Source organism: Rhinopithecus roxellana, unplaced genomic scaffold, assembly GCF_007565055.1.
Source record: "Rhinopithecus roxellana isolate Shanxi Qingling unplaced genomic scaffold, ASM756505v1 contig3635, whole genome shotgun sequence".
In the NCBI taxonomy this organism is placed as follows: Eukaryota; Metazoa; Chordata; class Mammalia; order Primates; family Cercopithecidae; genus Rhinopithecus; species Rhinopithecus roxellana.
Window position 1 is genome coordinate 19,161 of NW_022142614.1, and position 12,684 is coordinate 31,844.

General features: G+C 44.8%; 1 pseudogene; it reads right to left on the bottom strand.

Moving 5' to 3' along the window:
• LOC104660932 overlaps positions 1–12,449 on the bottom strand; it is a 30,312-nt pseudogene extending 17,863 nt beyond the window's left edge.
• Positions 12,450–12,684: the final 235 nt, after the last annotated feature.

Below are 12,684 nucleotides of genomic sequence, written 5' to 3' on the forward strand. Positions count from 1 at the left end.
CTGAGGCAGAGCACAGGGCGAACTGCAGCTTCTTCAGGTCATGAGAAAGGAACCCACAGCTCCATGTGGGCCCCAGCAGTGGAAAGGATGTCCCATCTCGGTTGGGGACCAGGCGGGGGCCAGCATGTTCATTGGAAGATGTGTGGGACCCCACAGCCTCCAGTGTCAGAGTAGACGAGAGGTTCAGGCCCACCTCAGTCAACGTCCCCCAAGCCCCCCAGCCCGCACCACAGAGGGGTGACAGCCGCATCCAATGCCCACCGTACTCAGCTCTGTCACCTCCCCCAGCATTACCCCAAGGCCCAGCTCATAACCAGAGGAAGCCTGAGCCACCTGCAAAACCCACCTTGTTCCTGCGGCTGCTCAGTCTCAGCTTCCTCTACTGAGTCTGGCAAGGGAGAAAAGAGAAGCAATCAACACCCCCAGCCAGCACCTCTGGTCCCACGTCAGGTTGAGCTGGGTGTCGGTGTTGCAGGGTGAGAGCATTGCAGGGTGCAGGGGTTGAAAGTAATATCATCCTCTTCCCTCCTGGATCATGGGAACAACATCACTGGGGGGTGTACACTTTCTGCGATATTGGGAGTAATATCGTCTTCTGTGCCTTGGAATATTAAGGACAATATCATGGGGGGGTGTGTACATCTTCTGCAATATTGGAATAATATTATCTCCTCTTCCCCTGCATACTAGGAAAGATATCAGAGTGGGTGTTCACCTCCTGTGATATGGGGATTAATACCATCTTCTCCCCTTCCGGATATCAGGAAGAGTATCACATGGGGGTGTACAGTGTCTGCGATACTGGGAGTAATATCAACCTCTCAGCCTTGGAATATTAAGAAGAATATCACAGGGTGGATGTTCACCCCCTGCCATATTGGGAGTAATATCAGCCTCTCCTCTCCATGGATATTAGGAACAATATCCCAGGCTGGATGTACGCCTCCTGCTCTATGGGGAGTCATATCCCTTCCAGGATACTCATAACAATATCACAGGGCGGGTGAACACAGCCTGTGATACTGCAACTATTATCATCCTCTCCCCCTCCGGATACTAGGAACCATATCACAGAAGAGCTGTACCCTCCCTGCGATATTGGGAGTAATATCATAGGCTTCTTCCATGAATATTAGGAGCAATATCACCGGGTGGCTGTCCGTTCATTGCTATGTTGGGAGTCATGTCATACTCTACCCCCTGGATATTAGGATCAGTGTCACAGTGTGAGTGTACACCTACTGTGATATTAAAACTAAGATCATGTCCTCTGTCCCTGGATATTAGGAACAACATCACACCGTAGGTGTACACCCCCTGCGGTATTAGCAGCAATAATATGATTAATTAGTAAACATCAATGATCGATTTTAATAATTATCAGGCCGGTCTTGAACTCTTGACCTCAGGTGATCTGCCTGCCTCAGCCTCCCAAAGTGCTGGAATTACAGGCGTGAGCCACCGTGTCCAGTGAGCACTTCTTAACATCTCTTTTTGGACCTCCAATTTAGCATGCCCAAAACGCACTTCTGATTCTCCCTGCTATAACCCACTCCTCCCATAATCTTCCCCATCCCAATAACAGTATCTCTAGTCTTCCAGTTACTCAGTCCAAAATCCTTGACATCATCCTTAAAACTTCTTTTTCTCTCTCTTGTCATCCAATCCATTTAAACTCTTCTTTCAAAATATATGCCAGACCTAACCACTTCTCACCTTCCTCATCATTTCCAACCAGGTCCAGCCCTCATCATAGCTCTCTGGGTTACTGCAAAAGCCTCCCAATCGCCAGGCACAGTGGCTCATGCCTGTAATCCCAAGCACTTTGGTAGGCCAAGGCAGGTGGATCATCAGACGCCAGGAGTTCAAGACCAGCCTGGCCAACGTGGTGAAACCCCTCTACAAAAAATACAAAAAATTAGCCGAGCATGGTGGTGGGTGCCTGCAATCCCAGCTATTCAGGAGGCTGAAGCAGGAGAATCACTTGACCTCAGAAGGCAGAGGTTAGAGTGAGCCGAGATCGTGCCATTGCACTGCAGCCTGGATGACAAGAGCGAAACTCCATCTCAGAAGGTTAAAAAAAAAAAAAAGCCTCCAAACCCACCTCTCTCCTTCCGCCTTTCACCCTGCCCTGCATTCTACCTTCCACTCTCAAACATTTCAGAAAAAAAAAGAAAAAATTATATCTACAGAGAGAGAAAAAGAAAGTACAAATGGGGTGAAATGTTTGGAGAACCTGAGGGAAGACCATATGGGAATTCTCTGTACTATTTTTGCAACTTTTCCGTACGTCTGGATTATTTTGAATTCAAGAGTTAAACAAAGGAGAAAAAAAAAAAAAAAACTATCTCCCTTTGTGAATCCATCCTGTCTTTCCCCTGGCAACTTAAGGACACTCTCAACTAAGCACATCTATTTTTTCATGACCCCTAAAAGAACCCTTGCATAGTTTTGACTTTCTGTGCTTGACAGAAGTGTGTGTGTGTGTGCGTGTGTATGTATTTCATATATATGTGTGTGTGTATATATATATGTGTGTGTTGTGTGTATATATAGAGAGGGAGAAATATATACGTGTGTATACATATAAATATATATTGTATATTTACAATGGTAATATATATGTGTGTGTGTGTGTGTGTGTGTACATATATTACATACCCCATAGCCTGTCCTTAACCAGTTCTAAACTTAGTGGGAAAAATACATACCTAAGCAGAGAATTTCAAAATAATATGATGAATATTTTGATACAGGAATGTGTTACTATGGAACACGGTGCTCAGACACAAAACCTCCTAGATAGGACAATGAATGAATGAAGTTTTGCACCTATAGTCACCCCCTCTGATATCCCCACAAACGTTTATATTTATATGCATTTGCTTCCCCCAGGACCCCTGTTTCATAAGGGTTAGTCCTAGAGCCTTAGCAAGTTAATACTACAGCTGGCACACATGCCATTTAAGAAACGGTGGCTGAGTGAATGACGAGTTAAGAACCATTTGTCAGCCAGTGCTCAGTAATACAACATGCACTGGTATGCAAATTATATTTTTGTTGAAAGCAAGGGCAGGATCACAAATTATCCTTCCAGAGAAAGCAAACCTCAAAAGCTTCTTTACCCTACTAAAGCACATTATAAGAAGCTCCCCTTATATAAAAGAAAACCTCCTCATTCATTATCAATGGCATGTAAACCTAATAAGCCTCCGCCCCTGATGACATCTCTTCCATCCCCAGGGCTAGATAAAGGAGGTTCCGGAAACAATGGTAGTTGTGAAGGTGGCTCCCAGCTCTGACAGTCTTGAACCCTGTGGGCACGGAGGTCACACAGCAGAAAAACAACCGAGGGAAGCATCATCAGGCTTCGAATATGTTTGAACCAGAGACAGCAAATAGGCTTCAACCAACTGACGACACCAGAGATTCACGGTGGCCCCCTGAGGGGTTGTGCTCTTAAAAAACAAAAATTAAAATTAAAATTAAGAAATTAAAAAAGGAAGGGGTCAAGAATCCATCAGGTCTGACTGAGACGTGTATCAGTGACTAACACCCCATATGGCAAAAGTACTCCGGTGCGCTTTGGGTACTCACAGCTTCAGCAGTATTCAAAGGCGTGTGCTTCCCTAAGACTAAGCCACGGGAATAGCCCCAGCAACACTGCCAGGAGAAACGTCTAACATGGATTCAGCTAGAAATACAGTTGTCTTTAACAAATTAACGCTGAATAAATCCTGACTTATTAGAGCCTGCGAGAATGACGTTCTCAATGGTAACGGTTATCACTACGATCTCCAAACATCTGCGATCCTGCAAGGAGGAACTGTGACAGTGCAGGCCACGTGTCCAGAATGCTTCCCAGACTGCCTGTTACAGAATAAAAGAAATGAAACCCCCCTAAGAATGTCTTCACTCACATTTAGCCAGTTGTCCCTTTGTGTACATCTCTGTGCTAAAATGGCCATTCTTCCCCACAGCCTGAAGTCATATGCTCAAATAAACGAGACTCACATGAAGCCAGAAAGGTGCAGATGCGAGGAAAGCAACACAACCGAAATGGACTGGAGAGTATGGCCAGGAGGATGGTACTTCCCAGGAAGCAATTACTTCATCTCTGCCTATGAAGCAGGCAGTTGTCACTGTGCCCCAGGCCCACGTCAGCCACTCAAAGTAGGTTCTAACCAAACTACCTCCAACAATCAACATAAATACACCACACAATTGGCTTCTGAAAGGACACCTTACAACCAACAAGAAACTGTAAGCACAACTTTGAAAAACTGTGCAACTAAAAACCTTAGAAAGGGATAAACACTGCCACATTTTGACTCAAATACTGTTAGGTGGTAGCACCGCAATAATTCACTGAAACAAAAGAATGAATGAGGAATATGGTTATATAGGAATCAGAGGAAGCATGACTAATCATTTAAAGAAATAGGTCAAGAAACTGTTAGGTTCAAATGCTACCTTGAGACACTGTCAGGGCCTTAGGCAAATTCACTTCTCTTGGTCCTGTTTCTAGGTTCATCAAAAACCAGTTTTGGACTAGAGAATCTGTTGCTTCCCAAAGCCTTCCTTCTGTGATTCCAGCCCAGATTTTAGGACTGTTCTCCCACTTGGTATATGAAAGCACTTTCTATGTATAATAGCAAGAGTACATTCCTGTGTTGAATGTGGTTTGGGGCCTACTCTATGAGGAAGAATATCATCATGTAACTTTAAGCATGATGATAAGGCGCACTCTAGATAAGGATAACACATAAAATGTGGCCATACACCTGTGCGTGCCTGGCAGGGAGATGGAGAAGTCTCATTTAATGAAGCCGGGGTGCCTGTTGCACCTGAACATTCTCAGTCCACGTCAAGTTCACAACGTCCTTCTGACATCAAACCACATGTATCCCATACTTTTCCATACTTTCTACCCAAGATTAAAATACGCAGAGCACCGTGATAAAGATGCCTCCATCCCCAGCATGTTGGCTCTTATTCTATAGAATTCCATACTTGAGGTGCAAAATGATCACCAGGCTGCAGCGGAAAGCAAGACTGGGCTCCATGGGGACAGCAGGCCCTGCAGCAGCCACCACTCCTATCACCACAGTCTGACGCAGCTGCAGAAAAGCTGTGGCTGAGGCCATTCACTTTGTGAGAGAGCCACACAGGAGGGAAAAGGTAGGGAAGGTAGGGAAGAGAGCAATGTCAGGCCTCTGAGCCCAATCCAAGCCACCGCATCCCCTGTGACTTGCAGGTATACACCCAGATGTCCTGAAGTAACTGAAGAATCACAAAAGAAGTGCAAATGCCCTGTCCCACCTTAACTGATAACATTCTACCACAAAAGAAGTGAAAATGGCCGATCCTTGCCTTAAGGGATGATATTCTCTTGTGAAATTCCTTTTCCTGGCTCATCTTGGCTCAAAAAGCTCCCCCACTGAGCACCTTGTGACCCCCACTCCTGCCCACCAGAGAACAACCCCCCATTTAACTGTAATTTTCCTTTGCCTACCCAAACCCTACAAAACAGCCCCACCTTTATCTCCCTTCGCTGACTCTCTTTTCTGACTCAGCCCGCCTGCACCCAGGTGATTAAAAAGCTTTATTGCTCACACAAAGCCTGTTTGGTGATCTCTTCACACAGACGCACATGAAAGGCAGGTGCAGAGCCAGGGAAGGACCTGTGATGAGAACAGAAAGGAATGCACCTCCCTGTACGCACACTCGGATTTTATGACAATGTGGGCAGAGGGCTGAACTGCATGCCTGAGAACATTCCTCCAAGTTCTTTTGCTGATTTTCTAAATATTGGTGTAAAATCTTAACTCAGACAAATTTTTTTTTTTAAATCACTTCAATCAACATCTTTGTCTGGTGCTCAGCATCATGTCTACATGATCATCTAGAAAACCAACTTTGGTTCTAAGGCTCACATCTTCCTATTTAGTCACAGGGATTTTACAAGGGAATGCACCTTTCATTCGCATCAAGAACACACACAACTACCATTAAAGAAATGCTTAATTTGCTTACATAATTTTTTAAACACCCAGATTTGAAATACAATAGAGAAGGCAACTTTTTGATAGCTCTGCTTTCCAACTGCGAACTGTGGGTGGAGAAAATAACATACCACGATTTCTAACCAGTCAACAACCTGTCTTCCCTGGCTGCAGTAGGAGCAATCTTTCTGAGCTCAGGATAAAAAAGATCCCAGCTGTTTAGGGGACAGATAGTCATCAGTTCTCAGTGGGCTTCCTGGGTCCCAAATCCCCATGTGATATGTGAGAGTAAAAAGTTGTCAATGACCAAGCATCTGAACGCTTATCCCACCTCGCCATCTGCTTCTCCTCCCATGCAAATTTAAAATTAATAAGTCTGCTATTAGAGAACAGAGTTGGTGCTGCATCTGTCTTCCTAAAATTATGGATAATTACCAGCCCATAATGGCTTCTAATCAGATTTGAGTGGTCCCTTAGACAGGAAGCTAAAGTGCCTCAGCCCTAAACTGAGAAGAAAACAGAAACTGGAGTGCTCTAGGTGTGATTTTTTCCCCCTTGTGATAATGTTGCTGTTCCCGAATCTCCTTCTACTGTCTTGTTTATAGAATGTATGAGAAACAGGGACATTTAAAGACATGATAGAAATGGCCACTTTTTCTAGGTACAAACTTTGTGAACATTATTTTCAGCTGCTGGGTTTTTTATCCACAAACTGTGAGCCTGGAGTACATTTTCTCCCTCGTGGTTACACATTCAGAGTCAGGGAAGGTGGCTTTAGCAGTAAAGAGGGGAGTGCAGTGAGAAGTGACCGCACACTGAGAAGGGCAGACAGGGACTCTACCTCGGTGGCCTGCAGCACTCCTGGGCCTCGGCCTTTACTTTTCTTTTTTTTTTCTTTTTTTTTTTTTTTTGAGACGGAGTCTCGCTCTGTCACCCAGGCTGGAGTACAGTGGCTGGATTGCAGCTCACTGCAAGCTCCGCCTCCTGGGTTCATGCCATTCTCCTGCCTCAGCCTCCCGAATAGCTGGGACTACAGGCGCCCGCCACCTCGCCCAGCTAGTTTTTGGTATTTTTTAGTAGAGACGGGGTTTCACCGTGTTCGCCAGGATGGTCTCGATCTCCTGAACTCATGATCCACCCTTCTCGGCCTCCCAAAGTGCTGGAATTACAGGCTTCAGCCACCGCACCCAGCCTGGCCTTTACTTTTCTATCTGTACAAGGGATCTAAAGGCCCATGATTCTAGGCCATGACAGCTCTTCATACACATATACGCAAACATCACACGCCTATGTGAAAAGCTGTGACACTTGGTTGATTTCCCGAAGAAGTTATCTTGTATCATTTCTACTCAAGTACTCCACCTCCTTCCAGACAAGTATCTGAGGATGATGGGCTATCCCACAGCAATGTGTGTAACCTCTCCTGCTTACGATCCCTGTTCACATAGCATTTTCCAAAAGCATTTGGTGTGAAGTGACAGAAGAAAGAAGAATAAGGTTCTTTCAGCCCATTCATTCATTCATTCATTCATTCAACAAATATTGACTAACTATCTACGTGCCAGGCACTGGTGATATAACAGGGAACATATATTTTTGTAGGTAGAGACAGACAACCAAAAAGTATGTTAAAGAGTGATCAATGCTGTAGAGGAAAATACACCAGGAAACAGGAAAGAAGAATACCCCTAGCCACCCTACACTGGGGTGACGCTAGTGTTACAAAATGGAAACAGCAGCTGGGTGCGGTGGCTCACACCTGTACTCTCAGCTCTTTGGGAGACTGAGGCAGGCAGATCACCTGAGTTCAGGAGTTCAAGATCAGCCTGACCAACACGGCGAAACCCTGTCTCTACTAAAAACATAAAAATTAGCTGGACGTGGTGGCACACGCCTGTAATCCCAGTTACTCAGGAAGCTGAGGCACAAGAATCACTTCAACCTGGGAGGCAGAGGTTGGAGTGAGCTGAGATCACACCACTGCACTCCAGCCTGGGTGACAGAGCAAGACTCTGTCTCCAAAAAAAATTAAAATAAAAATAAAAATAAAATGTAAACAGAGAATAAGATACCAAAAGAAAGAACATGAATGATTAATTGTAACAAAAGCCTTTGTAAGCTGATACTTTCCTTCCTGGATCCTTGTCCCTTACAAATGGAAAAAAAGGGCGGGTAGGGGGTAGCATCAAAATGATGTTTTAAGATGGCTTAGGGTTTCAGATGTCTGACAGCCATACTCATGTACTTCAAGGAAAAAGCTCTAGCTCTATAAGCCATCTGGACAATGGTTTAATGTCTTTTTTTTTTCAGAGAGTTTTTAAAATACAGGAAAACATGTGTGTTTATTTGGTTGCTCTGTGCCCGTACACGTGCAAACTGTGCTAACAGGTTTTTCCATGTTTTCCTGAATTTGCCAGCTTGCCATAAACAGGCTTCCATGTCTTAATTGTCTACAAATAGCACAAACACCCAAAAATGCAAATCAAGACAAGCTGTCCCTTCAACTGCTGCTGCCATGATGACAGTGAGCGACAATTGGCCAAATCAATACGCGGAGACTGAAGCTGTCCGGCAGAGAGCACAGGGTCAACTGCTTTTCCCATAGCATTTAAAGAAACAAGCGGAAACGGCTCTCCACACAGGACAGACACATCCTTTTTTCTTTGAATAAACACTGTCAATGCCCAAAATACTTTCTCCATCACACTATCTATATGGAATTCAAGTTCCTTCCAACACCATGAGTAACGCCAGTGATAGACTATGTTTAGCCATAATGATCCATTAGCATGTTTTTCCTCTAAAATGTTGAAATAATAATATTGAGTGCGCACTCACGATGTGCCAGGCTCTGAGTTTGATCTCGTTTAGTTCTCCTTCAAATCCTGTAAGATCAGTACCATATTCTCTCATTTTTCATGGATGAGGAAACTAAGGCAGAGAAAGGCTAAGTAAGTTGTCCATGGTCACAGGTTATTTAGGAACTTTTCTCCAAACTTTCAAAAGTTAACTACTGCCACTATTACAAATGGGTTTTTGTTTGTTTTTGTTTTTTTTTGAGACAAGGTCTTGCTCTGACCAGGCTGGAGTGCAGTGCTGTGATGATGGTTCACTGCAGCCTCGACTTCCTGGGCTCAAGTGATTCTCGCACCTCAGCCTCTCCAGTAGCTGGGATAACAGGCATGAGCCACCCCACCTGGCTAATTTTTTATTGTTTATTTTTTCTAGGGATGGGGTTTCATATGTTGCCCAGACTGGTTCCAAACTCTGGGCTCAAGAGATCCTCCCAGGTCAGCCTCCCAAAGTCCTGGGATTACAGGTGTAAGCCACTGTGCACAGCCCTACAAATGTGACTTATACAAAGTCAGAGCAGTGAGCAGGAAGAGAACAGAGACTTCAGCGAGACTCCTGGCTGTTGCAACACCATATCCCTCCTCCATACCGTAATGTGTCAACACCCACCAAGCTCCTAGATGTTGAAGGCAGGCCAGCTCAGAGACAAAACAGCAGTAAAGAAAGAGAAGATGCAGACATGCGTCTTGATTTCAGCTCGAGCATGTCTCTCTGCCCTGCAGCTGCACAGGCAGAAACCCGGGGCTGTGAGTTTGGTTCCTGGCAGGTAATCTTTTGGGAGACCATCCCATACAATTAGTGTTACACTTCTCAAAAAGGAAGTGTGACTTTTATAGAAAAATCAATTCCATTTGAGAGAAAGGCCTAATAAAACCACAAAAGGATAATACATTCATACACAAACAAATTCAATTCATGTCACAAACTGAAATCCCAAAGCCCTCTGGGCACACAGCTGCTTTTCTGAGCTGAAATTCAACTCCAGTTGAGAAACAGGTCAACTTTTCTAAAAAGATTTCTTTTTCACATGCCTTAAATAAAAATTCCTTTCCCTCACTTGTCATTTTCCAGATTTAATGGCTCTGCTGGCCTTCCTCTCATTTAGGCCATGAGCAGTGACTGCATGTCTGCTACGGCCGGGACTGCAAGGGAGGAACCCTAGGGAACACAGATGACCGCAGCACAGCGACACCCTCAAGGAGCACACACGGAGAAGGCAAGATGATACAATCACAGCCTTCACACAGAAAAGAACTTGGCATCCATACCCCATCCCATTTCTAGAAAACAACGATGCTGAGGCAGAAACATTTACGGAACAGCCTGCAGTGTGGAGGCAGGCATGAGGGGGCTCCATGCGGGGAAGAGCACCTTCAGAAGGGGCATGCAAACAATGTGGAGGCAGGAGACGCCCCCAGGCACAAGAGCCTGCCTGGGGGCCTGCAGAAATGCCCATGCATCTGGGAGGAGGGAGAGAGGACAAGATACTTAAATGCTCCAAAATGAATAGAAGCCTCCCAAGAACCTCCCCCGAAATGGGGCAGGGATTTACAAAAGACCAAACCGAGCATGCGCAGTTACCTGAGCATAGCGCCACTAGAGTGAGCTATTCGAGGAAGAAACAGGGTCCCTAGAAGCCTGAGCCTCTACTCCCAGCTCTGCGACTCATTCACGCTATGACCTTGGTGAAGGCTCTTAGCTTCTGTGAGCCACAAGAGAATCACAGGAAAACAGAAGATATGAAAACTGCTCTGCCTTTTTCACAGAACTGCTGAGGGAATAAAATCAGATAATGGATTTTAAAATTCTCTGTGAATTACGAAGCAAAATACAAACGTATGAAATCATTCTTACCATTAATAACAGCACTGTAAAATTAAGAGCAGAGTTAAGACCACAGCATTTTCCACACCCTTACTCCCAAGAGAAATAGTGAGTCCAGCCGATGTATTTGGGCAACCCCAGTATCTGGACTTCGAGAGCTTCAAAGAGCTCATGAACTCTGACAGTGTCACTCCAGCCCAGTGCTCATTAAGTTCTCCAAGACAGCCAACTGACATAAAATACTACAGCTTTTTCAGCTGGGCTTGAAGCCCTCCAAGCTCACAGCACAGCTAAACAATGAAGAAGAGGTTTTCTACCACTAGACTCAAAAGCTGGCTTTTGTAGATTCCCATAGAAAGAACATTCAAGGCCGGGCGTGGCAGCTCATGCCTGTAATCCCAGCACTTTGGGAAGCCAAGGCAGGAGGATCACCTGAGGTCAGAAGTTCAAGAACAACCTGGCCAATATGGCGAAGCCCCTTCTGTACTAAAAATACAAAAATTAGCCGGGCATGCTGGCGGGCACCTGTAATCCCAGCTACTCAGGAGGCTGAGGCAGGAAAATCACTTGAACTCAGGAGGCCGAGGTTGCAGTGAGCTGAGATCATGCCACAGCACTCCCGCCTGGGCAACAAAAGCAAACCTCCATCTCAAAGAAAAAAAAGAGAGCATTCTTTTTTGTTGATGTTAAATTTCCTGTGCTTAACACAGAGAAATCATACAACACTGAAATCCTGAAAAACATATCATAAAAAGCATTTAGTGACTGAGAAGACATTCAATATAACCTGTAACAGTGAGTTCCCCTCCTCTTTTCAGCCAGCTCCACTAACGCTGTGACCCTTAGCAATGCTTTCACTAAAACAGAGGAAAATTAAGAGGACTGCTTACCCCACTCAGCTGACAGCTAAACCAGTGCTTCTCCCCGGGCTCACTAAAGATGACCTTTACCCAAAACCAGGCTGCAACAACCCTGTAACTGTTGACTAACAATTTCAAAATTCCCATATTCTTTATTCACTCCTAAGGAAGATGAACTGAAGCCAGGTATCTCCAAGTCAGAACTAACAGAAGCCTTAAACATCAGATGGCCCATCCCCTTCTTTGACAACCGGGGGATCTAAAGCTGGGCTTATGGAAGAAAACAGCCTGTTTAGTAACAAAGCGAAAATCGAAGCCTAGTCACCTAACCTCTGGTTCAGAACTCCTGCAACAATCCAGCACCTATGTAGGATGAGTCTCCCTAACCAGAAACTCCAAAATCCACAACTTTTTGAGTGCTGACATGACGCTCAACGAAATGTTCATTAGAGCAGCTCAGATTCTGGATTTTTGAGTTCAGGATGCTCAACCAGCAAGTATAATACAAATATTCAAAAATCCAAAAATGTAAAAAAATCTGAGACACTTCTGGTTCCAAGAAGTTTGGATAAGGGATATTCAACCTGCTTTTTTTTTTCCTCTAATGAAGGAAATTAAAAACGAGGCCCGAACAAAGTCATTCAATCCATACTAAAGTCATTCAATAGTTTAATTAGTACCCATTTAAAGTTAAGTGCTACCCACAGATATTTAAAAGGATGAACACATACATGCCTATAATCCCAGAATTTTGGAAGGCCGAGGCGGGAGGATCAGCTGATGTCAGGAGTTCAAGACCAGCCCGGCCAGCATGATGAAACTCCATCTCTACTAAAAATGCAAAAATTAGTCGGGCGTGGTGGTGCACACCTGTTATCCCAGCTACTCGGGAGGCTGGGGCACAAGAATTGCTTCAACCTGGGGGGAGAACGTTGCAGTGAGCCAAGATCACACCACTGTACTCCAGCCTGGACAACACAGCAAGACTCTGTCTCAAAAAAAAAAAGAAAAAAGAAAATTAATTTAAATTGTGTTTTCAAATGGAGCCCATGTTCCCAGAACACAAGCCCTGCTCTATGCTCCAAGGGCACACAGGGTGCCCCTTTATCTTAATACTCACCATATTCCATGGCAGCCATTGG